This window comes from Myotis lucifugus, unplaced genomic scaffold (assembly GCF_000147115.1).
Source record: "Myotis lucifugus unplaced genomic scaffold, Myoluc2.0 scaffold_188, whole genome shotgun sequence".
Classification (NCBI taxonomy): Eukaryota; Metazoa; Chordata; class Mammalia; order Chiroptera; family Vespertilionidae; genus Myotis; species Myotis lucifugus.
Window position 1 is genome coordinate 337,357 of NW_005871236.1, and position 25,874 is coordinate 363,230.

At 41.2% G+C, this 25,874-nt stretch overlaps 1 protein-coding gene across 3 annotated transcripts in view; it reads right to left on the bottom strand.

The window, feature by feature from the left end:
• The window catches only part of ZBTB20 (zinc finger and BTB domain containing 20), a 294,745-nt gene that overhangs the window by 65,158 nt on the left and 203,713 nt on the right, over window positions 1-25,874 (bottom strand). The window lies entirely within an intron of this gene.

Below are 25,874 nucleotides of genomic sequence, written 5' to 3' on the forward strand. Positions count from 1 at the left end.
TTCCCTCCTACCTTCAGTTCTCTTTTCTGCCTCCCTCACTGGCTGGTCTTCTTTCTCCTGTTCCTAAGTTTAGATATTCCTCAAGATTCTCTCCTCAGGCTTTGCCTACACCCACCCTCCATGACCTCAACAATCCCTTCTCCACAGAGAACACCCACATTGCTATCTTTAGTGTTTGCTTTTGTCTACAGAGCTCCAGACCAACATTCTAAATAACTGCTGGTAATGGGCTCATTCATTCATTCAGTGTTTATATACACACCTGGAAAAGATGAATACTCCATGAAATATTGCATGGGCATTTCAAATTCAGAAAGTTTTAAACAGAATTTATTGCTTCTCCCTCAAAATATGTTCCTTCTCCAGCCTCCTCCTCTCCTGCCATCGGTACCATCTTCCTCCAGTTACTTGTACATACAATTGAGGAGTCTTCTCTAACAACTTTTCTTTTGCTTCCCAAGTCTAATCGGCTGCCAAGTTCTGTGGTTTTTACTCAGGCTGTGCTTCCTTAATCAATACCTGCTTTCTATCTCAATACTGATTTATCCTTTTATCACCTGTTACCAGGATTGCTGGGGGAGCCTCCTAACTGCCTTCACTTCCTCTAGAACAGGGGTCCTCAAACTTTTTAAACAGGGGGCCAGTTCACTGTCCCTCAGACCGTTGGAAGGCTGGACTATAGTTTAAAAATAACTATGAACAAATTCCTATGCACACTTGCACATATCTTATTTTGAAGTAAAAAAACAAAATGGGAACAAATACAATATTTGTATTTGCATGTGGCCCGTGGGCCGTAGTTTGAGGACCCCTGCTCTAGAATCTAGATTCTCTTTACCACTAGCCCATCCTTCATAATCAATATTACATTCATTTTTCTAAAGTACCACTCTAAACATACCACTTCTTTGCTCATTTGCTTACTTCTCAGTTTGGCATTCAAAGCCCTTATAACATAGCCCCAATCTAATTTCCTAGTCTTAGCTCTACAGTCCATTCTCCACTGCTTCAAAGTCCCACCCCTTCCCACCATGCTCATGGTGATGCCTCCCTTTCCCAATGTCCACTAGTAGCTTCAAGGGCCATCCAAATGCTACCTCAGTTATGAAGCATTTCCCAAAGGAAAGTGAATCCTGAAGCACTTTTGCACTTGGTGCTTGAATCCTGAAGCACTTTTGCACTAAGCTCTTTGCACATTCTATGGACTCTAATAATTATTTGTGTACTATATCTCCCCCCTCTCTAAAGGCCTTGAAAGCAGAGAAGTTTTTACTTTGTATGCCCTGTAGTGTGCAATGCCCAGCACACAGGTTTGCACTCAGCTGATGTCTCCTGAACTGCATTTAAAAGGAAAAAAAGACTCTTGCTTAGAGTCAATGGAAGCTGAGACTGAATTGGAAAGCTCATCTATTCCAACCCCTCATGTTTTCAGATGAGGAGATTAAAGGCACTGACTTGCTCAACACCACATCCTTGTTACTGGCTGGGCAATGATAACTTATATAAAAGCTCACAAATCTCTAACGATCTCTCAGTGCTTGCTCAGCACCAATAGGCCCAGCAGACCATCAGCATTGACCAGACAAGACAGACTCAGGGGTAGGGTAGTGAGTGCATTACCTGTAAAGATATGCTAGGGTCCAAAAAATAAAGAATTTTGCTTCACTTATTCACCTCAATAAACTGAACTCATAAATATCTTTTATAGTTAAATAATGTTTTAAAATTGAGGTGATTTAAAGTACAAGGAAGCAAACCTTGCTAACATTACCAGCAGAAACAATCACTACAATATTGCAGATACCATTGGGGCGATAAACTCAGGGTGAAAACCAGAATGAAGGAATTTCTCACGCTTTGCAAATGCAATGGGTTCAGCTGAAGTTCTTGGTGAGAACATGCTGCAGCAATTCTATGCTTAAATTTATGACCTTATGGAAACACAGGTTATTGGCAATTTTGCTATTATGCCACCTCAACGCTTTTTTCAATCTAGCTTTGCCCAGTATTTACAACTTTAAAGTTTTACTTATTTTCCCCCCAATAGATCACGAATTTACTTCTAGAAATAGGTTGATGACTCCTCCCGTGTCTAATTTCCTTCCCTTGTTCTCCTCTTGTGGTAGAAGAAACATTAATCGTTTAATCTCATCTTTATCCTCAAGCAGAGTGGTTTTCTCTCACCGGAGATGAGAAAGCCGAACCTAACACACTGTGGGGATAGCAGTGTTTTCCCAGGTTAGGAAATCTCAGTAGTTTTTCCAGGAGATCTCAGTAGTTTTTCCTTGGCCACAAAAACTCAGCCTTTAAATGGCAGCCTACAGAACTACAGGACTTCCTCTGACTCCCAGGTGAGTACTTTGCTCACCGCTACTCGCCAGAGGACAACTTGGCACTATTAATCACACTCTTTGCAGCCAGTACGGTAGATCCATGCTATGCACCGAAATGTCCATTAACTCTCCACACCCCAGGAGCCACATAAACAGTAAATGGGGCTCAAGAGCTCTTCATAGAGCTCTTCTTACTAAACCATCACATGGCTGGACAGGCCATCAACACTTCACCAGACAAGCCTTGTCTTTTCTCCCCTGGCAACTACATTAAAACGATAAGGGAAATCACTGATCGATATGTCTAGGACATTGCAGTGAAACATTGCCTGGAAGCCTACAAATCCATTGTGTAATTAGATGAGTGTACATTTTAAATATGCCTAGCATTTGATTTGAATTGTGCATTTTATAATTAAATGGAGACATAATCTCCCCGTTCCCTAATCCAACTCCTCTTTCTCAATCCTACATCCTGCTTTCATTTTTTTTTTGGCAAATTGTCACCTATCCCCTTCTTCTTTTTTCCCCTCATGCCTTAGCACACACCTGAGGGTCTATTAATCAGAATTACCACCTGCTGTGTCATGTTCTATTGCTTAAAGGGTGGTTCTCCTCTAAAAAAGACTCAGTGAAAATGACTTCATGAAGTTTAATATTTATTCTTTTTCAATGATTTCTATAACCAATGTAGTCACATTTTTTAAAGCAAAAGATAATTTTGAGAGGCTGCTGGGCCAATTTTGAGAGGCTGCTAGGGCCGCACATGCCTCCCATATCGGAAATACAGCTGTGCTCCTTGCCTCTTACATCATCCCTGTAATAGTCTGCTCTGGGAACCCAGCTGGCACAGCTCTCGCTGGTGTCAGAGGCAGGAGACTGGAGTCCTTTCCATTCCCGCCTGTGTTTCTGACATCTCTGCAGCTCGTCTTGGAAGCCCTTGGGGAACAGAGCTGTTATGTAACACACAGCCATATATTACTGTGAGGCACTTCCTGCAGAGGTCTTATTCCCATTCTTTAGAAACCACACCAAGTCATTCTAAAGTGACAGCTGGGGCCTTCATGACTAAAGCTTACAAAAATGATAATAGTAACAATAATACCTGCCATTTATTAGACCTCTAAATGTTGTCAAGGACCATGCCAGGCATTTTGATATGTAAATACATTCTCATTTGACCCTCACAGCAATGTCATCCTGTAGGTGTTGCCATAACTATTTCGCAGATGAGGAAAAGTGAGGCTCAGAGAGCTCAAATAACCATTCCAAGATTAGGAAGCTGTGTATAGTCAAACCAAGACCCCTCTGACTCTAAATCTGTGCTTTTTCCCACTATACAGTCACTGTTCCAACCCAGCAGGGACACGTTCTAGTTCCCACTGTGATCTCAGTGCAAGAAAGATGCTTATGCTGTTTCCATGATGACTCAGAGCCTCTGACAGAACTGAGAGCACAGACCTCCGGTGAAGGAACTCTTTCAGATACTGTCAATACATATGGCTTCTTCCTAGCTCCTCCTTATCAGAAGATGAAAAGTCTTCTCATCTACCTTACAGCGGTCTTCTCAAACTGGAATGGTGGAGGTGAATTCTGCATTTCTAAGGAGCTCCCAGGTGAGGCTGCTGACACTGGTCCGGGCACCACAGGTCTGGCATCTGACACTCGCCTTCCCACCTAGGGCTGTGTTTAAGGAGCAGGTCCAACTGAACAACTTGACTAACAGCTCGCAAGGCTCGACTGCCTTCTGATTCTGGGCCAGTGTGTCAGGTCATCAGGCATTAGACAGAATTCGAGGAGTTTCCGGCATAGAGCACATTATGAAAATAATCATTTCTAGGTCCCCTAGGGCTTTCCTCCCCACATTGGAAATTAAAATGATAATGTCTCTAACATGTAAAGTTCCTATTTTTTACATTATTATTATTTTTAACAATAATTATCTGGTAATAATTCAAATAACACCTTTCCTCTGAGAAATTCAATGAGCTTTACTAACCTTAATTGTCTAACTGCAATTCCCGGGTGTAGATAAAGCTGACTCAAAGATCACAGTAAATTTAAAATTGTGCCACTTCCCTCCTCTCTTCGTCCCAAATGTAGTGATGAATTAGTGGTGAGGGGTTACTAATTGGCAAAGACCCACTATATTATAATTTTATGCACAGGGAACTTCATAAAGTAAGGGTTAATCCAAGAAATAATTAGCATAGAGGTGTGTTGTGGGGGACCAGAATGTTGGTCAGAGAAAAAAGGAAGTAGAGTTAAAAGAAGTAGGAATAGAGAAAAGAAAGTAAAATCCTAGAACTAGCTGGATGACCTTGGATGAGTCATTTCACCTCTAGGTGGCTCATCTTTTCCATCTGTAACAAAGGAGGTGGATTTTATGATTTTGAAGGTCCCTTAAAACTCTAATAGTCCTGTGAGCAGAAAGATGTGGGAATTAAATAGCTCATCAACCTGTTAAACCATTAAACCTGTTAAAGAAATCTATTAGACTTTTAACTTTTTAACTAATTACCTAAAAGGAATTCCCAAGTCTACATCACAAATCCCACCTCTCTGGAAACTGGTGAGAAAACCATTTAATGAATCAAGGCACCACAGGCATCATGGCCAGACAAACCACCCTGGAGCCCAGCCTCAGCTTTCTGAGGCTCTAATAAATGTTTTACTTCAAGGAACTGCAGCTCCTTAATTAACCACTAGTTAATACCCATGTCCAGAAGAAATACCTCGGATGGCTTGGAGACCCCTGGGATGGCCCTGCCAATAGAAGGGCCCACTGTTTGTCACATTAAATCTATGTTAATTTTCTCCACAGAGACCTCTTGATTCCTCTTTGACAATTCACAAACTGTTAAGATTTGCACATCCTAGGAGCCTTCTCGCTGTCAGGTACTGTTGATTCTTGTTTTTAAAATAAGAGGTCTTTGGGATCAGGTGAGCTATATGCACATATCTCAATATATACACATATATGCATATATGCATACATATATACATATGATATTGATTTGTCTGGTTTCATGAATACCTGATGATGGAAACACCTTCTCTAAGTCATTTGACAGTGGAATCTCCCTGCTTAGGAAAGCCAGCCACAGGTCCTGGTTATTATATCATTATAACTCTGTGATGAGGATTCCAACACGAGCACCATTTATGGTGCAGCACGTTACTGGTGTTATGCCTTGCCCCTTGCACTGAGTATGTTTTCTGGACTAATTATTGCAGTTTGTGCCTAAATAGAAAAACAGGTACCAAGAACACTGAAATGGCATTACACTGGAGAACACAATATCACTGTCTCCAAAGTGAAGGTCATGTCTCTTTTCCTGCTTCATCACACTGTGTGGCAGGTCCTGTGCTGGGCATTTTTCACACATTGTTTAACGTTATTCTTATAATCACCCTTTGGGGTGGGAATTATATTCTAATTTTATAGATGAGGAAACTGATGCTTAAGACAGGTGAGGTTATTTGTCATAGATCATGAAGTCAGAGCATAGCAAAGCAGGGTTTAAAGCCAGGTTATAATCATATGCTCTACATCTTAACTATACCTAGCCTGTGATCTTTAGCCATCCCTTTGGTTCCATCAGTTTTATCTTCTTCTCTGTTCTTGATGACATATCCACTCATAACAGTGAGAGATTAATCGTCACAATGCAGTGTTTGGCTTTGCCTTCAACTCCTGCCCTTCTAAATCATTCCAGGTGGTTTATCTCAAAGTGAGTTTTACAGAACACTAGAACTTCACGATGCATCTCAAAAAAAGTTCTTTGGTCTAAGAAATGTAGGAAACACTGCATATTATATGTCCTTCTTGCAAACTCGTAATGCACATAAGAATATTAAAGGTGCTGAAGGCCTCAGCATTGTGCACACTTATTGGTCTACAGATCTCTCCCCTCAATCCCCACCCTTTTTAATGGAACACTTATTAACCCTAGGCTATACTTGGAGAAAATATGCTTTAATGGATTTCCCCTGGTTCCAAATTCTTTTTTTTTAATGTTTCTATCCCTCCCCCTTCCTCTCTCTCTAAAATCAATAAAAGTATTTTATTTAATTTTTTAATTTTTTCTTTATTGATTAAAGTATTACATATATGTCCTTATTCCCCCATTGCCCCCCACGCCCACACTCATGCCCTCAGCCCCCTGTGTCCATTGGTTAGACTTATATGCATGCATACAAGTCCTTTTAAAAATATTTTTATTGATTTCAGAGAGGAAGGGAGGGGGAGAGAAAGATAGAAACATCAAGGATGAGAGAATCATTGATCAGCTGCCTCTTGCATGCCCCCCACTGAGGATTGAGCTCACAATCTGGGTATGTCCCTGACTGGGCATCAAACTGTGACCTCCTAGTTCATAGGTTGATGTTCAACCACTGAGCACACCGGCAGGCATGGTTCCAAATTCTTTAGCCTGGGTATGTAAGTTTACTGAATCTATGTCAAATAAGCCCTCTCAGATTTCCTTTCCATCAATACTCTATTTGGTCTAAAACAGTTAACTTATAGAGCACATTTGTATCTCTGAGCCCCTGAACATTTTGGCTGCTTGGAATGTCTCTATAACTTTTTTCTCAGCGAGGCCTCTCCCCTCCTTCAAGACCTATATTAGATCATGTATCCCTTCTGAAACTTTTTCTCTGAAAATTGCTTTGGCCCATATAGACTGCTGCCACCCATTCAGCACTTAGACAAATGGCTATAGTTTAACACCTGTTTTCTATATTATAGGTGATACTGTACTTCTCTAGGGTATGGAACTTGTTTTATAAATTTCAGAAACTCCAGCACCTAGCATACCCTTTGTGCGTAGTATGGGGCTATCACCATGTTAATGATTGCCATAGACAGAAATGGATGACACTGGGGTTTGGCAGATGGAAACTTGCATTCTGTAGCTACTGGGACACTTTAGGATGTTGCAGGCCCAGGTGGAATGTACCACCATCTTGTTGGGAAGAAACACCGCCCACCATCACCGTCATCACTTCTGCAAATGATAACGTGTGTGCTTTGGGCTACATCTAGAAGAGCAAAGGTGGCTCTATTCTCAGATACAAATAAGAATTTGCATTAGTTGACACCAATTAGGGAGAAGTGTAGGATGACCTGGGAACATCAAAGAACTCACGAAAGGAACCACTGCAATAAATGCCTGTCTAATGATAAGATCACCACTCATGATCACTGAATCAGGTAACCTGATGAAAAAGAAAAGGCTGTTTTCCTATGCGAGGAAGTTGGGGGCAGTCTTGTGTGAGGATCCACTGCCTATCCCTGTGCCTGGTACACAGAGGACTTGGCAACAAGGTACGGAATGTGCTCCTACCATCCAACCTCTGTCTCTGGGTCTGTGTGGGGAAGTCAAGGCAACTTGGCTACCACTAGTGCAATCTGTAAGCCCCAAGCTGTGAATTTCCATCTTCCCATAAAGCTCTTTATGGCCACATCACATGACACAGAGTAGGTGTGCAGTCACAGGGAGTGTGTAACATGCAGATATTAAGGGGCTTTGAGTTTTTCAGATCAGATGTTATCTGAAGTTGTCATTAATGAGTTTCCTGAAAGTGAATTTGTAGTGAAGTTAGGATTAGAAATTTGGTATCTTGATGCCTAGTCAGGGAGTTTTATTCTGAGAGAACAGAGTATAGCTTTCTTCCTTAAAACTGCAGCAACAAATGATTTTCATGTGCTAGCAGAAAAGAAGATGCATTTCATGAAAGTACAGTCTGTGAAGTATTTTGCTACCTTCCTGTACACAAAGTGGTTCCCAAACAAAAGATTTAATTAAGAACTATTTATAAATGAGAATGTTTATTTATCTTTACTTTCAAATAGGTGTAGACTATATTTTGTAATGTGTGAAAATAGTAGGGTAATGGTACAAATTCTATAATAGAAAATTCTGTGTTGGTCCTTAGTTAAAATTCCTAACAACACAGTAGAGAATTTATTAGTATTAGTAACCAATAAATAAGTGTTTTTAGAACTGGAATTTTTATTGTGGGGGACTATTCGGTGGGTCAAGCTAAGTGGCTCAGATATTTTTCTGTCCTGCCTCTGTTTAGAGTTGCCTGTTTGGACAGTTTACATATTTACATGGAAATGAAGGGTGGCCTGCTTTTGGGATGTGTTATGGGCCTCTGGGTCAGGCTACTGTTATCTGAGAGCCATGGACAGTTTCTGTAGTCAAGTAGCGTGGTTTCTTCTTTTCGTAGTAAAAATAGATATTTACTTTTTTATGTTCTGGGTAAAGTCTAAGATCTCTCCACCTCTCTCCTGGGTGTCACCCACAGTGGAGATGGGGTACTATAGGCAATGTTTTTCACGGATCTAGATACATTAAAGGTTGTGTGGTTCTTTCACAAACACTCTCTAGAAATGAGCTCTCCCCATCATGAGTTACATAGATGAGAAGGTTGAGGAGGTGGGGGAGGTTTCAGTTGCCCAGCTAATGAGCAGAGGTGCTTAGTCTAAAACCAAAGTTTTCAGTAGGGACTCCGGTCTTCCCCCCATCCCCTCCCCCCAATGCCACAGTTGCCAACAAGTGTTGTAGCACCTCTGAGGAGCAGGGCACTAGATGGAGAATCACACTTTGGCCTTGTCTTCCTGGACCTGATAAGAACTAGCCGTGTGACTCTGTCAAGTCACTAACTTTCCCGAACTCTATAAAACCATGAGTAAGGAGCCAATGAATGACATGATTTCCTTCACACTGCATAACCTCTCACCTGTAATACAGTAGTGGTTAATGGTGTGTGCTTGGTCTATATCATAAAGTCGCGAGGCTAAATAAGCTGATGCGTGTGAAAGTGCTTTGCACTCTTTGAGGTGCTGAATGGGTGCAGCCTCGGGAGTCCTTCTGGAGGAAGGAGGAAAGAGTTACCTGCGTTGGGGGCTGACGGCCAGGCCACTTCCACTCGGGTTCGGAGAGAAGCTGTACTAAGGCACTGGCACCAGCTCAAACCCCACTCCTGTCCTCTCTCTCCTAGCAACGCTGCAGAGCACCACTTGAGCAAAGTTAGCTCAGCAGCTGAGCCAAACACTCAGGTTTCAGCCTTTCTGAGCAGAAGCTACAGAGCATTCTGAGCCCCAGTGCAGTGACCAATACTGATCCCCCAGGTGTGTCGGACACACTGGGAGACCAGGGGCAGGTCAGACACCACTGATCCTGGGCCCGGTTTTCTCGTGCACACAGCTCCGACCCACACTGTTTAACCTGGCAGCCCCAGGAGACAGAAAAGATCCAGCATGAGCAGAGCCTCCTCTCCTGCTCCCCTAGTGCTCTGACGGAGAGGCAGAGGGCATCAGCAGAGTGGCTGTACCGCGCCGGCATTGATTTCTCCAGCCTTTGTCTGCGTCTGCTTTCTGTCTCGTTTGGAGGTGGTTACTGTTACTACAAGCAGCATGAATCATGTCTCTGTTAAAAAACAGAGCTTCAATTGTCTTACATAACCCCTGGTAACTGAACGTCTAATAATAGCAAGCCATTTACAGGTAGGGAGTCTGTCTTCCTCCCAGACACACACACACACACACACACACACACACACACTCACACACTCACAGACTCTTTGCACAGATACACACTACTCCCAATGCTCCACAGTAAAGCCAGACAGACAGGGAGGAGGCAGAGGGAGAAAGGGGCCAGAACAATTGATTTTATTTGGATTTTAAAATATATTGAATAATGATGTATCACAGGGCCTGATGACCGATATTTTAACTGAGCTAGTTTAATAAACTGTAGAAAATAAGCATTCTTCTTCAAAGTATTTGAACAGCAAGGAACCCCAAACATACCAGACAAACATGTTCTCTAACACACTACTACTATATAAAAACCCCAAAGATGGGAAGGGAAGTGTAGGGAGGTTGAGGTGGGGTAGCAGTTTCCTTAGATTGGCTACTAGTTTGCACCAATTCGGCTTAATTTTCAAAGGACTTTTTCTTCCTCTCCTTTTTGTTTGACCAGAGATAGCTATTCCAATGGTTCTTGGCTACAGTCATTGCACAAAATTCCAGAGTGAAAAGCAACAGAGAAGGTGGCTTCAATGACCCCACTCTGCAGGCTACACTGTGTTGGGCACTGTTACCTGAGCCGCTTTCTTTGGCAGAGAGAACCCTGAGTCTGAAGACTTGTATTTCTCTCATGAGCATAATCTCTGCCTTGTAAGACATGATGAGGTCTTTTCATGATCCCCACTCAGCCACCCGTTAAGGTGATTACCAAAAAACCCCACATAACAATAGGCCAGGCTGAAAGAAGGACTATTAGAAAATGATGAAGTTTTTCTGTAAATCACTAATTTGGTAAAAACAAAACAAAACAAAAAAACAACACAGGCTCTAGATAGCAAATTAAAACGTGTAGGAGGCAAAAAAAAAAGATCATAAATTTGTAACATCCCTGTCTTCATTTCCTCACTGCCTCATCATAGCCATCCTAAGAAATATTCCTGCAGATATATTTTTGACTGTGTATTCCCAAGAGCGCAGGAGCTCTGAATAGCATGAAATTGGACAGGGGAGGAGTTTATGGAAATTACAGGTGGAGACTACACCATGCCAACTCATTTGGGCTGGGACCACAGAAGGAAAATTTGCCTCCCTGTTTTGACTGTTCAACAGCATGAAACAGTGAACGAGGCTACTTCAGCAAAGAATGTCCTAGGGCACACCCACTTTGAAGACCAGCACCTGGGCTATTCTGCATGCTCTTCAGATGTTTAGAAATAGAAAAAGCCATATGGATATAGTTATATGTCAAGATGGATGTGTGCTCCCTCAAAATAGGATTTAACGCTGCCTATTTCTTTTTGGAATATTCTCCAAATCAATAATCAAAAGAATTTTGAGTAGAAGCAGAAAAGAAGAGAAAGAAAAAGCATAAAAAGAGAGGAAGAGGAAGGGAGATTACTCAGGTCCCATTATCCCCACCTGAAAACCTGGCTGGAGTCGGTAACAAACCCTCTACACTGCTCTCTGCTGGTCTTTGCTCCATGCCATACGGATGTGGTTTCTGGAGGAAAGGAGTTCTAGGTTTTTCTCACAAATATCCAAATGCAGAACAGTAGGGATCTTGATCAGTAAATCACTCCACATAACAGCAGAACCACAGTGGTGGGATGTGGCCGACAGGGCTAGACTCTGCCGCTTATTTCGTCCACTTTGTGAGTAAAATTTTTCTTAGAGTTGGAATGCTGGTGGACTAAAGGTTTTGATAAAAACAGCCATGAGATGACACAGCTTTCTTCAAGGCTTTTCCCTCTAACTACTGCGAATATATTGCCGAATAGTTCCTGTTTCTGCAAGAGTGGGAAACTTGCCTTTTCTTCTCTTGGCCTCAAAATCCAGGCCAATCTATGCATCAGAGGCAATTATCTGGACCTGAAATTTCAGGGCACTGTGTCAGCCTGTTCCTTCACAGTGTGTATGGCACCTGAGCAAGGACTCAGTGGGCCAGACACATTTAAAAGGTAAAAGTGGATTATTATATTATCTTGCATTGCAACAATAAGTATTTCTGGGTTTTTGCCAACAAATCGATCATAATAACCATGTGTGGTGCAACCAAACGCATGGCATTCTATCAGAAGCTTGGAGTTAACTTTCAAATGAAACAGACTTAGCAAAAGAGGAGAGGCGGCTGCTTTCCCTCTCCTTTCAGTAAGCAATTATTGAATGCCTATTGTCAGGACGGACGCTTCATTCACAGAAGGGAGCTGGACTATGCCAGACTCTAACCATGTTTTTCCCTTCCATCACAAAACAAAATATCAATAAAACACCAAGCACAGCTTCTTTTGAACTGGACAGGTAATCAGTAGGATAGAAGAACTGGTGATAGTGATGACAGTGGGATGACTTCCTTCCTCAAGAAGGCACAGCAGCTTAAGAAGGCCTCAGGGACAGTTCAGAAGGGGGTAAGTGAGCAGATCTGGTCTGACCTATTTATGCATTCCAAGAAACGTCTGGAAATCCAGAAGCCTTGAAAACCCTGATAATATGATCACGCCATTTTTTTATAGTAATGGTAGGATTTTTATGAAGAAGAGTTCTCTATAATGATTACAGAGAAACTGAAGAAATGACGGTGAGATTTGGGTGGAAGGCATCAGAAGATCTGTGTCCCCGGCCATGTCTGCCACCTGTTGCACGATATGACAAGTCATCAAACTTCTCCCAAGTCTCACCCTTCTCATGTAAAATGGGAGTGCTGGATCAGTCTTTAAGAGTACTTTTGGTCATAACATTTGATGATGACAAAGACAAGATGACAGAATAACCCGCCCCCCTTTTTCTCATTTTGGTAAATGCCTTGCTTTCTCCTGATCTGCCTAGGTGGTTTGTATCGGGTGTGAGGTTTCTGGCTCCCAGAAGTCACACAATAAATATGCAAGTCACTTTTCCTTGTATACATGGGAAAATAATAGCAGAATAATTCTCCCTTTCTTTCTTTTTACATTTTTAAAAAAATTAAATTTACTGGGATGGCATTGGTTAATAAAATTATATAGGTTCCATATGTACCATTCTTCAATACATCATCTGTAAATTGTATCGTGTGTTCACCACCCCAAGTTGTCTCAATCACCACTTATGCCCCCTTTCTCTCCCCCTTTCTTTCTATATCAGTGTGTCTTCTGAAATCTGACTTACATGCCTAAGACAAAAACATGACCATTCTGGCGCTGACTAAGATTCTTCCTCATCCTTGTCACAGACCCTCATTCATGCTCATGCAAGCTTATCTGATTGAGTTATTTCTATATTTACACCCTGGCTATTTTTTCTCTTCCAACTTGTTTGTGAAATCTCTGGTAAGCATAATGCTGCAAAAGCAAAACAAACAAATAAAACAAAACAGCTCTGTTTGAATAATTTACTTCATTTAAAGCAGTATACGAAGACATTCTAACATTCATGGAAAAATAAAGCTTTTCAAATATTTCTGTAGCTTACAAAAGACTAAATAAAATGTTACAGCAATAATAGTTTAATATGTTGTTATTGTTTTCAATTTTAAAGAAAATGATACATATTGGATTTATAGTCTGGTATGGATATTTCTCCCAACGTTTCTCAGACCATTGCATCCTTGAAGCCAAGAAGGCTCAGAGCTTGCTAAGCCGGCTCTACATGGACACAGGTGCCACACAGAAAACCCAGTGCCCCGAGCGTATATCGTATCCTGACTAGGCACTCTAGTTACTCAGGGCTCCCTCTTTTCCATCTCTGTGCTGTTCCTTTGCTGGTTTAATTCCCCGCACCTAGAATGCCCTTTGCTTACCTCCATTTACTACTTACAATCCTCCCCATCTTTCAAGACCCACCCAGGTCAAGCCCTATTTCCAAGAATCAAGTCACGTTGACTCACCTTGGGGCCCAGTGAAAATTTTCATGGCTGGCAAGCGATAATTAACCCTTGTGGTAACTGGAGTCGCTGAAAACACTTATCTAGAAAGTGCTTAGAGAACACCAGAGAAAAAGATTGCTAAGAGTTGCAGGATCCTCCTAAAAGGCTAAACATGCTAGCTTCCAGAACAGGCCCAATAGAAGAGATATGGTACATAAGAGAAAAGTTATAGCCTTGTAACGAAAAGTTGTAGTCTTGTATGAAAGGGACTGAAGAGCTTGACTCATTTTTTAAATAAGGGAAAAGTATTCCTTCTCAAAAGAAGGAGTTAAAACATTGGATACAACAACATCAAGTATCATAAAATTTGATTGTCTTAATTATGGAGCTAAAATGTCAAGATTTTAATAGGGAGAATATGGGCACAGCTACAAAAGGCAAAGACAGACGTATGTATATAGAATCTGATTTCTATCCCCAGCCCCTCCCAGTGTGAAGGCCACACCATGCATTATAATAAACTCTGACAGTGCCTGGCTGGGTTTTAAGTGATGGTCCTGGATATATTCTGATCGCAAAAGATAGAATGAAGCTCAGAAATGCTGGATGCTGTTATATATGTATATGATTTTATTTATGTGTATATTTTTATAACTATATATACAAACATATATATTTGTATGATGTTTGGCAACCTCGCTCATGGTATTCCTGTGAAGTAGGCATGTGGCAAACATAATTAGCCCATTAAACAGATGGTAGGGCTCTGGCATATCTCACTATATTCTAAAATGGTGAGCTGTGAGCAGGGACTGAAGAGAGAGTGCAGTTTGATATACCGTTAACTGCAAATCTCTATGAATTGCTACTTTCCTAAAGACAATCTGGGTAGGCTGCATTTGGCTGAGAACTGAGGATGGTTTAGGAAGCTTTAAAAATATACAAGGGGATAACTTTTCACATTCATTCAGATATAGTATCTTCATTTTTACTTACTAGAGGCATTTTTTAAAAAAAACAAACAGCTTTTTATCTTAACTCATCCGTGTTCCAGCAAACTCCCAATTTGTGAGTACATTACAAACAACAAACAAACAAAAAACCTATATGCCAAGTAAAAATACTGGGTAAATGTTCGTGTGTTTTTTTTTAAATCTTAAAAAAATACACCATTGAAAAGAGGTTTGGTGCTGTGAACATAAACCCAGAGCAGTCATTGCGGCAGGGTGACCAGATATGTGCAGGAGCTACTCGTCAGAGCTGTGTGGCCATGGCTCTGCCACTCCATGCCACATTGGCTTCAGAGAGCCCATGATTAAACATTCTAGCCCACTTCTTTGTCAACTGAAATAAGAGCTGGCAGAAGTGAAAGGGTTACTCAGAGTTAAGACTTGAATTCACAAATGTATTTGAACTGGCTTCAAGAAGACATAAAACATCAATACATCTGGAGAATAAGACTTGCAATTGACTGTTCTTTACCATCTGGTCTCAAGAACATTTTCTGCTTGGAAGTTGCATAAGCAATGAAAAAACACACAAACAACTTCCTGTAGCATGCTTTCGGTCACTTATAATGACGCATTACAAAGTAAACCAGCTAAATATGAGCAACTGTGCCTTACTCCAGATGACAACGTATATTATGTAAATAAGATAAATGACAGAGGACATCTTTATTTTAAGAAATCTGGGTTTAAGAAAAAAACTCTCTCCTTCTAAGGTGTTTGTTTGAGTAGTTTTGGATAGATTGGTTTTGTAATGTCACTATAAAACTATAAAAAGAACTGTGAAGGCTAACCCCTATTTTGTAAAATTATTGTTTGGAATTTTTTGCTATACTGCCTGGCCAGCATGGCTTAGTGGCTGAGCATCAACCTATGAACAGTTTGATTCCTGGTCAGGCACATGTCCAGGTTATGGGCTCGATCCCCAATGTGGGGCATGCAGGAGGCAGCAGATCAATGATTCTCTCTCATCTTTGATGTCTCTACCTCTCTCTCCCTCTTCTTTCTTCTCTATAATCAATAAAAATATATATATTTTAAAAAGCAGCTATACTGGGAAATGAAATGTCTCCCCCCCCCCCCCCACACACACACACAGGGTGAGGCAAAAGTAGGTTTACAGTTGTGAATACATGAAAGTTTATTATGTTATTATTTATTAATTATTGTATTATTTTCCGTACAAACAATTGTAAACCTACTTTTGTCCACCCTGTATATTTTAATCCCCACCAAATGGTATGTTTTTAATGATTTTAGAGAGAACGAAAGGGAGAGGGAGAGAAACATTGATGTGAGAAACATCAATCGGTTGCCTCCTGTATGCACCGGGACCGGGGATCAAAACCGCCACCCGGGTATGTGTCCTGACTAGGAATCCAATCCATGACCTTTCAGTGCACTGGATGATGCCCGAACAACTGAGCCACCCAGCCAGGGTCCATATATATATTTAATGACATAAGCTTGCCTCTTAAACAATACAATATATTTTACATTGCTTTTTAGTATAAAACTTTTACATATCCAGTATTCCTAAACGGAGAGTACTGATACCACATTTTTTTCTTAAGATACAGTGTTATCCTCGTGATTACTCTCTGCTCCCGTTTCTCAGTAATACACTAGTAACACGCTTTTGTTTCTCTTGAGAATTGTCCTCGTCCCTCCCCACTCAGTCTAATGGCACAGGCTGAGCGGCAGCCCACTCTCACTGTCATAGTTCACTGGCGTCACTGTCCCAGTTTTCGAGAGCCATCTCCTTCCAACCCTCTCCTCTGGATGTAGTTTCTAGTCTGCTCTGGGTTGGAAAAGCAGACAAATGAGTGCTATAGAGACAATATTGCTTGAAAGCAGAGTTTGGTCAGAGACTTTGAACACTCATTTGGGGTTTCGAAGGTCTTCGTTTACTTCTTTGTTCAGGGTTGTAATTCACAAGTCTGAACTGCCAGAAATCAGACATCGAGGTATTATTGTGCAACTCAAGAGTGACATTTATGCTTTTTTATTGCAAGAGTTCTTACTTTCAAAGGGGTTGCCCAGAAATCCATTCCTGATTACTTTGTTTGCAGATCTCTCATCCATTCCATTTCACAGGCAATGCAACTAACATAATAAGGGTGAGAGAAATTGCACATTTCTTAGGATGAGGTGAGACTCTTGGTAATTGACTTTATCATGAGAACAGAAGCCAAAGCATATAGGCAAGGTAGAAAATTTCTCTGCATTTCCAATTTCCCCCTAGATTTGGAACAGGATGCTAGCATTACCGGACATTAGGAAAGCCAAAAAATTGTGAAGCTATTTATATTAACTTAAGCGTTTAGAAAAGTAACAGCTGATCTTTTCTCCCTTTCCCCCAAAGGAGAAATCAGTGTAATTCACAATCTGTGATAGTTAGGATGCTGATTGTGTTGACATTTACCTATTCCCTAATTCTGAAAATAGGATTGCTAATCAGACTAGTAGTGTTAAGAGTGTTGGGAGGGGGGAAAATGGAGAACCATGTTTAACCTATGGGAGGGGAAAGGAACCTTTTAGTGTAACTTTAAAATAAACACATTGAATAAGCTACTGACAATTCTTATTTATTTGAAGTCAGTACCCAAGAAACTTGTTAACACTTTGAAATCTCAGTTCAGACTACATAAAATATTCCATGATTCATACTTTCAGCTAAGTCAGCTCAGGTCAGTTGTGTCTTTCCCAGTTTCTCTCAACTGGTTAAGTTTTACAAAATAAATATCTTTAGCTTCCTAGAGTTATATTTTCACTTGTTTGATTCATTTGTTAATTTTGCAATGTGTTTATATGATTAAAAATACCATGTGAGAGTTATGTCTACTTGTTATAGATTATTTTGGGATAAAGAAACTGTCAATTTTACAGCAGTCACAGTTAGGCAGACGAAAGCAGAAGTTCAGGCATAAACTGGCCTTTCACCAGTTTTCCACAACAGCGTCTGAGGACATGGTTAATGAGTTCTGAAATTCATTCACAACACTGCTAATCTTTTAGGAGTCGCATAACCTTGCCTGACCTTTCCATAATCACGAGAGAAAAACCTTGACGAATTTAGAACCGGTCATCACGTCCTCCCTTCCTTTGCGCTAGTCATTTACTTGCTTTTTTTCTTTTCGGGGATTGGAACAATGTTGAAATTGTACGTGTTTAAATTCCATAGAAGACGAACGATTGAATAATTTTCTCACATCTCTGTTTGCGCTTTAGCAGTCTGGTTGCATTGATTTGTGTCTCGTAAGTAGACGTTTCCTTTGTTGGTTACAAATCAATGCTATAGAAGAAACCTGGCAGCACATTCCCACCTTGCCCCTCACCCCCCCGCAGTTTGCAAAACAAAGCACAGTTTTCGTTTAAAAAATTAATTTCATTGGTTGGTAATATTCTAAAAGAGAAAGCCCAGCATTACGAAAACAAGTCCACGGGAAAAGGAGCCCCTCCCACGCTGGTCTCGGCTGCTGCCTGCGCGCTGCCTGGAGCAGAGACGCGCCTCCGGGGAGTGCGGCGCTCCGTGGCCACCGCTCCTGGTGGGTTCTGTTAACCCAATTAAGGCCTCGCCTGTACACAGCACACGGCTGCCCAGAGCAACACACTGTGATGTCACAGTCAGATATGATTTCATGGCAGGAAAAAAACAAAAGGGCAGAAAAGGCTGAATGTATTCTGCTTTTATTCAAGTCTCCTAAGAGGGGGCAAAATGGAAGATTTTTTCCCCTAAGAGGAAAAGGGACAAGCTTTCTCATGTGAATGTGAACACTCAGCTCTGCAGAAACCCTGCAGGTAAGTGTGAATAAAGAAACACTAGAAAGTACCATCCTCAATGCGAATGCATTGCCTACACTGAGCTACAGGTGGAAAGCAAGCAGGCACGATCTGATTTACCTAGATTGAAAGAGCAATTTCCCATCCTGTTTTCCCTTTTAAAAATAGCCCATTGATTTTGGCCTAGCTGTTGCTGACTGCACCACGTCCATTTTCAGACACCACTGATTAAATGGTATGTTCGTGGCTGCAGGTCCTACAGCAGGAACCAGCAGGCACTGTGAAGGAACAGGATTGGGAGACCAAAAGCCAGAGCTCCAGAAAGCTGGCAGGCCGCCACTGTGCTGGGCACTCCACGGAGGGCGGCCTCAGCCCTGCACTGGTGGACTGTCCCTAGCACATTGCTGAAATGTAATCCTGGGAGGCTGAAGCCTGGAATCCATTTAGCTTTTTAATTCTGACCTTAGGAATTAAAAAAAAAATGAAGTTCTTTGATTAAAAAAAAAAAAGCAAATGGAGAAATATTGTGTTCTAAATTGCAGTGGCATCTGAAATGAAGATGGGAAACCAGGCCATTTGACTGCACTGTGAGAAAGTCCAAAGGGATCTAGTTGTTTAGAGACTTTGATTGCTGAAATTGCACGAAAACAACAACAACAAAACCACCACAGACAGAATACAGGACTTTTATATAGGGTGACATATGTTGGGATTCATGGGGCAGTCCTCAGAAAAGCGAGATCTCTACTAGTTCTGGAAAATAACTGTTTAATCATTATGAAAAAGTACAGCCTTAACCGAAGTCTGTGTGGCTGAAAAATAAACTTGGGGGGAACCCTCTCAGGCCCCTTATACTCAACATCCACGGTGTTTCTTCAGAAAAAGGCATAGCCCCTCTGACAGGTGAGGCGAGGCTGCAGTTCAGCATGGATCTGAGAACTGGAACTGGGTCTGGGAATTAGTGAAATCCAATTTTAAAAAGTAAGCCTGCTTTTTTTTTTTTTCTTTCGCCTACTGCTTCCTCTCTCCCCCTCTCCCCTTTTCCCTCTCCCATTATTGTTTACTTAATTAGAATCCTGGCCTTAATGGGGACGGAACTGTGTCCAGAGGTACTATTAAGATAAGAAATTTCAGGAAGAAAGATTTAATGAGGGGTTTAGGAGTTTTTGGAGGAGGAATATAAAATTATTTAGAGAGAAAAAGGAAGAAGTTAAATATCAGAATGAGCTCGAAGGCTGTAGACTAGCTTCTGAGAGACACAGATGGTCTGCATTCTCCAGAACAGAAACAAACAGGAAGTAGCAGGGCCAGGGCCCCCTCTCCCCTCCATGGCGTGCAAATTGGAAAAAACTGAAATGTGTTTAGATCAAAAAGTTTTCCTGCAAACACTGGAAAGTGACCAAAGTAAAAGAAATAAGAGAGAGCTGGTCTAGCAGATAAAATGCCAAAGGGACATCACATTTGGGGATGGAAGAGAAATTGGGGATTAAACATGCACACTGGAGAAAAGTCAGGCTCCACAGCTAACCGCCTGTAAATACAGCAGACAGGTGGCGACTGTGAGGTCTGGAGGAGAGGAAGGGTTTAATGTTGGGCAGTCCATTTTCTGCAGGAGGGGTGGGGGTGCTGGGGCAATGACTCCTCTTAGGGTGCAGAAGGAGTCAGTGGCTCAGAGGTGGCAGGGGAGGGAATAAATTAGGGAGTCATCTGGGGGCACATAAAGTCAGTTAGGGTTTCAGTTTGGATGACAACAGGCTCTCAGCTTTGACTCATAAAAATGTCGAGGCAATCGATGGCTACTTACAGGGTTAAAAACACACTAAAAGCTCCTCCATCCCCAAATCTGAATGCTAAAGTACTGCCCAGAGCAGCAAGCATGGACACGCTAAACATCAAAGATCCACAAAATGGGGGTGCAGGGCCAGAAAAGAGGTGCATGAAATGCACTGGTCGCCTCCTTTCCCAGTCCCCTCAACAGCCCAGAGCCCTGGCAGCGTAATCACCAGGAAAACCTGTCTTACAAGCCATCCCACAGAGATAAACCACCCTAGGTCCCCTGTGACTCCAGGCAGCTCTGAGGACAGTTTTCATGTTCCAAAACTAATTGGACAGTAAGGAGTGTCTGTAAGAATAAAAAGGGGTGGGAGTGGAGGATGGAAATAAAAGGGGGAAAAAAGTGTCCTTGTTGAAAGTTTTAAATTACAGGCTCAGTAAAAAACTGGCATTCCACCACATCCGGTCTAGTTACCAAATGGAAAAATAGGGTCATTAACATGTTTATTTGAATTACATTAGTCCTTCTCTTTCATATTTAATTTATTCTGTTAGGAAAAAAACACAGCACTCTGCGTGCTGGTGAAAAGCAGGAGTGTAATGGATCTGGGAGCTGAAATGCAAGGATCTTTCCCCAGTATCCATCCTGCTAGGGCTTTTCAGCATTTCCTGGGATCATTCAGGGATCCTGCCCCCAGAAGGAAGGGAAGGAAACAGAAAAATGTAAGGTACAGATGCTACAGAGTTATGAAAATAATATTGAAACACATTTAAATTGAGGAGTGGCAGTGGGATTGTAATATGGAAAGGAAGTTCAGGAAAAGAAGAAAAGGTTGGGATAAACGGCCCCTTCTCTGGATCACATGTTCACATAAGGTTGGTGCTAGATATACTGCCCATTCCCCACTCTCCATATGACATGGGTGTTATGGAACACAGGGAAATCTCAGCCTTATTGGTATTCTGGGCATTAAAATGCCATGTCTTCAGGATGATCTCACGAGCCTTGCAGTTGTCCAAAATAATTAAGATCAACTTCAGTCTAGGCAAGTATAATACAATACATGTAGGGAAAATTAAAGCATATTTTTAGGATGGTGTCTGGGGAAGACCTAGTTATCATTGTGGTGGTAGCATGGAAAGGCCATAAGCTTTAGTATCATGAGACCAGTTCTTGCTGTTCCATGTGCTAGCTACACTTTTACACATACTTGGATTTAACCAGTTTTTCCCATTCATAAAATGGCAGTATGAACAGTTACCGTGAGTTGTTAGGACGAAGTGAGATAATCTATACAGAAGTATTCTCTACAGCACTGTACAAACAGAAGACCATCCCTAGTTCCTGAAGTCTGTGGCGCCAAGTACAGGCCAAACACCGTGACAAATATCCTTAGAAACTGGATTGGAAGCAAAGCAGGAAGTGCTCTGATAAAGCTGAGGAGGACACAGCTCTCCCATCTCAGTGCTGACTGGTGGTATCACCTGCTACCTGCAGGGATTTCTCACCAGGATGCTGACCTTGGGTTCATGATTGCCTCCAGAGTAGGCTGCCACCCACTCATAATGAGTCACATAAAGTTCAAATCTGACTTCATGCTAGCAATGCTAATGGGAGAGGTAAGCAGTTTTAGGGTCTTCAGTGTCTGATTTCTGTTGGCATTGTCAAAATGGTAGCCCCCGCCTCTCCCTGCAACAAGGGCCGGCCAGCCCAACCAAGGCTTGGTCCTGGGCCACTAGTGCTCCCCGTCCAAGTCCCAATTCCAGGGAACAAACTGGCTAGGGAAGCATTGCCTTGTCCCTCTTCCTAAAGACCTCCAAAGTGAGTAAACATTCCAGTCTCTACCTATTCCTTAAGGCTCACCTCCGTACAGACAGAATCATATTTTCTGTTATGTTTCTTCCTCTTTGGTCCTGTTGGTTGAACATTTTGCCAGCTGCCCCCACGCTGAACCTTGGCTCAAATACAATCGCATTCACAATAAGATCATTCTGGTTTGAGCCCAGAGCATATTTAGGATGTAATTTTGACAGAGGAAGGGGGGAGTTAAATCACAACCACTTGAGCACAACATAATGGCAGCCCGTGTGTGGGACACTGTTTCGGGATGAAGTACTTCAATAAATAAATAAACAAATAAGGACAGGGGAAAGCTCAAACTCAGTTAAAATAGTTATGATAGAAGATGAAGATTTGCATTTAGAATGATCAAATACAGGAAGGGATTCAGTAAATGTCTATCAAGAAATGAAAACCCCGGGTAAAGTGAATATGGATTTGTTTATCAAAATCTAGTATATGCAGATATTATAAGTCATTTTATTACTCCTTAAAGGAACAATTTAAGACAAAGTAAAAAACTACTTTACACGGTAGGCAGTAAACTTATAAAATTCATTAAAGGTCAATGACAGAAATAGCATCACAAAGGCTCAGCTAAGTTCATGGGTAATAAGTCTATCGTGTTTATTCAGGGAAACTAGGATGTCTGGAGGAAAGCAACTCTAATTCCTGAAATTAGCAACAAGGACAACTGTGTCTTACATAACAATTTCCTGGTCCTGTGATCAGAAGGTGAAGGCAGAGCTGAAAGGTCCATGGCCTGACCAAGTGGAGCTCTTCTTATAACCACATGCTCATAAAAACCAGGGGCCAACTGTAGTGCTGGCATTAGACACACTGGGGCCAGAGGTGCCACCAACTCTTGAACCACAGTCATACATATCACATTGCCTAAGTCATGTCATACCACTCTTTCTCGGCAGCAACTGTTATCTCCATGGTACAGATCAGAGAACTAAGGATCAGAGAAGTTCAGAGAGGGAAAATGAGTTAACAAAGGTCACACAGTTGGTAAGTGGCAGACCTGGGATTTGAACTCAGGATTATCTGCTTCCAAAGCTATAGGCAACAGGGCCATACTGCTGCTGTTTTCTGCCAAGCAACCTGATCCATTAACAGCTTAAGAAGACCAGGGAAACCTGTTAGAGCTATAGGAAGCCTTGTTCTTCATTTCCCTCAGCATCTAAATTGTGTGTGCAGGAGCTTCTTGCTATGAAACCATGTGGACATCTAACCCTTTACATTAAGATGCCTCCAGCTATTATTAAGAGGGAACAAAAATAAACAGATTATGAGACGGTGAAGACGTATGGCTAGCAATGCATGCAGCTATGGATTACTACAGAGTACCTCAGACCACAATGCAATTTTCTCTATCGGACTCATCTAAAGAGTCATCCTTAGTTTTCCCAATCTAAATGCACATATTTCAATGAAATTAACATCTCAGAAATGCAGGTTTAGCACAGACTTTAGCAACCTCCTTGCTTTATTAGTGATAACGTTGAATGGATTATAAAATGGAAGATGAGAAATATCTGGGTGGTGAGAGAAAGCATGGTGAGGAGAAGAGAAATTAGAGAAAAATTCAGTTTACTTTCCCAGACTCTGGGTGATTGATTTCCTCCTTATTTTGAAGAGTTTAAATTTAGTTACAGGATGCAAGTTTTAATACTAGTTGACTTGTTGTGATGCAAGAGTGTTGCTAACATAAAGGCTGTGATAATATATTTTAGGAGCCCTCAGCCTCTCATAATAAAAATAAAAAACCTTTCGAAATTATTTGTGCCCTTGTATGGTGGTGAATACTTGTACCTTAATTTCCGCACTTGTGACATGGGGCCAGTTATTTTTTTGTATATTCAGAATTATATGTTTACAAGTAAATACAATACTGTTGAAGTATATTATTAAAAAGTCAGGTACAAGTAGTGTTGTCTACAATCTTTTTTTCTAGGGTTCTCTTCTCTTTCCTTCTTTATATTTCTGCTTCCTTTTCTTTTTCCCCCCTCTTTTTTTCCAGGATTTTAGCCACAGATATAATTGGGTTTTTGTAACACTGATGGGCAACTCATTGCTTTCACAAATATTCCCTTGGAGATGGACTAGCCAAATAATGACTACCCATTGGCCAATAAAAAATCATTTGGAAAGTACTGAAATAATTCTCTGAGCAGCAATTATTTTACTCTTTAAGAACACTTCTTACCTAAAGACTTATTTTCTCTCAATGCTAATTTGACAATCTCACTGCAAATGAGGCCTGAACCTGGCAAAGCTATGTCATGATGTCACTGCTGAACTGAACTAAAGGGGCTGATAAGCTCAAAGAAGAAAGTGTCAGGGGTTATTGTCTAAACCCACAGAAAAACTTCTCAACGACATTATATGTATTAATGGATTCACAACATCATGTGTTGACTGGGCTTTCCTTTTCTTCCATGCAGCAATCTTAACTATAATACTTAACTTTTATAGCTTCTTCCTATTGAAGAAACTCCAATGAAGACTGGCCAACTCAGCCCCTTGGATTCATCCTGATAAAGCTAAGGGGCTGAGGATGATCTCTACTTGGCTGGTGCCCTTTGACGTGGGGAGGAGGGGCATATAGTGGACAGAACATTGGAGTATTGACCATAGCTCTGCACTCTGGTTCTGGTTCTTGATACCAATTAGATGTGTGGAGTTGGACAAAATGACCTGTCTATGCGTAAATGCCTTCATCTGTAAAGTAAAGGACTCCTTTTAAGTCTAAAGTTCCAGTTTTGTGAGTCTTGTCTGGCTGGTTTTCTTGGTTAGAGCATGGGTTCACTGAGGTTAACATCATAAACTCAGTTCTCATACAAATATGATGGCCCTGTATAATGGCTCACACATACTACTTGCTCAGTAAATATTTGCTCAATGAATAAATGTTTTTGGTATAGAGAAAAACTATTTCATAGTCAAAGATTCTAATTTAAGTTAAAGTAGAGAGCTGCCAAGAGAGTCTATAGGCTTAGCACCAATGGATCTGAGCCCCTGGGCAAAATAATTCAAAACTAATGTTGAGCCAATGGTATTGCTATAGCTAGTTGTGGTATAAGAACAAGGTTACCATTTGTTACCCCTCAAATCAGCTGAGAGTATTCTTCCAAGATGATATGAATCCCAAGAGAATTCCATGAATTTAAGATTACATAAATAGCTCATCAAATCCTCACAGCATTCAATTGAGGTATGAAAATGACAGATATTTTCCTCTCCATTTTCACTTAGTAAAGAGAAGCCTGCTTCCATTGCAGACCGCCCCAGTTCCTACAGTGGTAGGAAACAAGTCAACCAGTATTAAAACTTGAGCCAATACATCTTTGGAAAATATCTGAGCCTTGACTTTGACCATGTTTAGGACGCCCAGTGACTTAGGAGGTATTCACAGGCCAGGATTTTGCCTCAGCTAATGAGATTCATGGCATAACAGAGCACCTAAAAATAAAAATTAAGTAAGACAAGAATATCAACCACTGATCCATGGTCAGATATACCATACATATTTTGAATTCTTCAGCAATACTTTGAAAACAAAAAAGAGGGACTCAAACCTGGAAGACGGAGGATCAAAGATTAGAACAAGTAACCTCAGGTCATAAATGTTCTCTGACATCTTCAATTTGTTTCTCACATCTAGGGTTTTGTTTTGTTTTCTTTTGTTTTTGGTTCCACGAGTGTATTGTGTTTCCCTCTCCTCTCCTTCTACAGTCTGGCCAAGTAT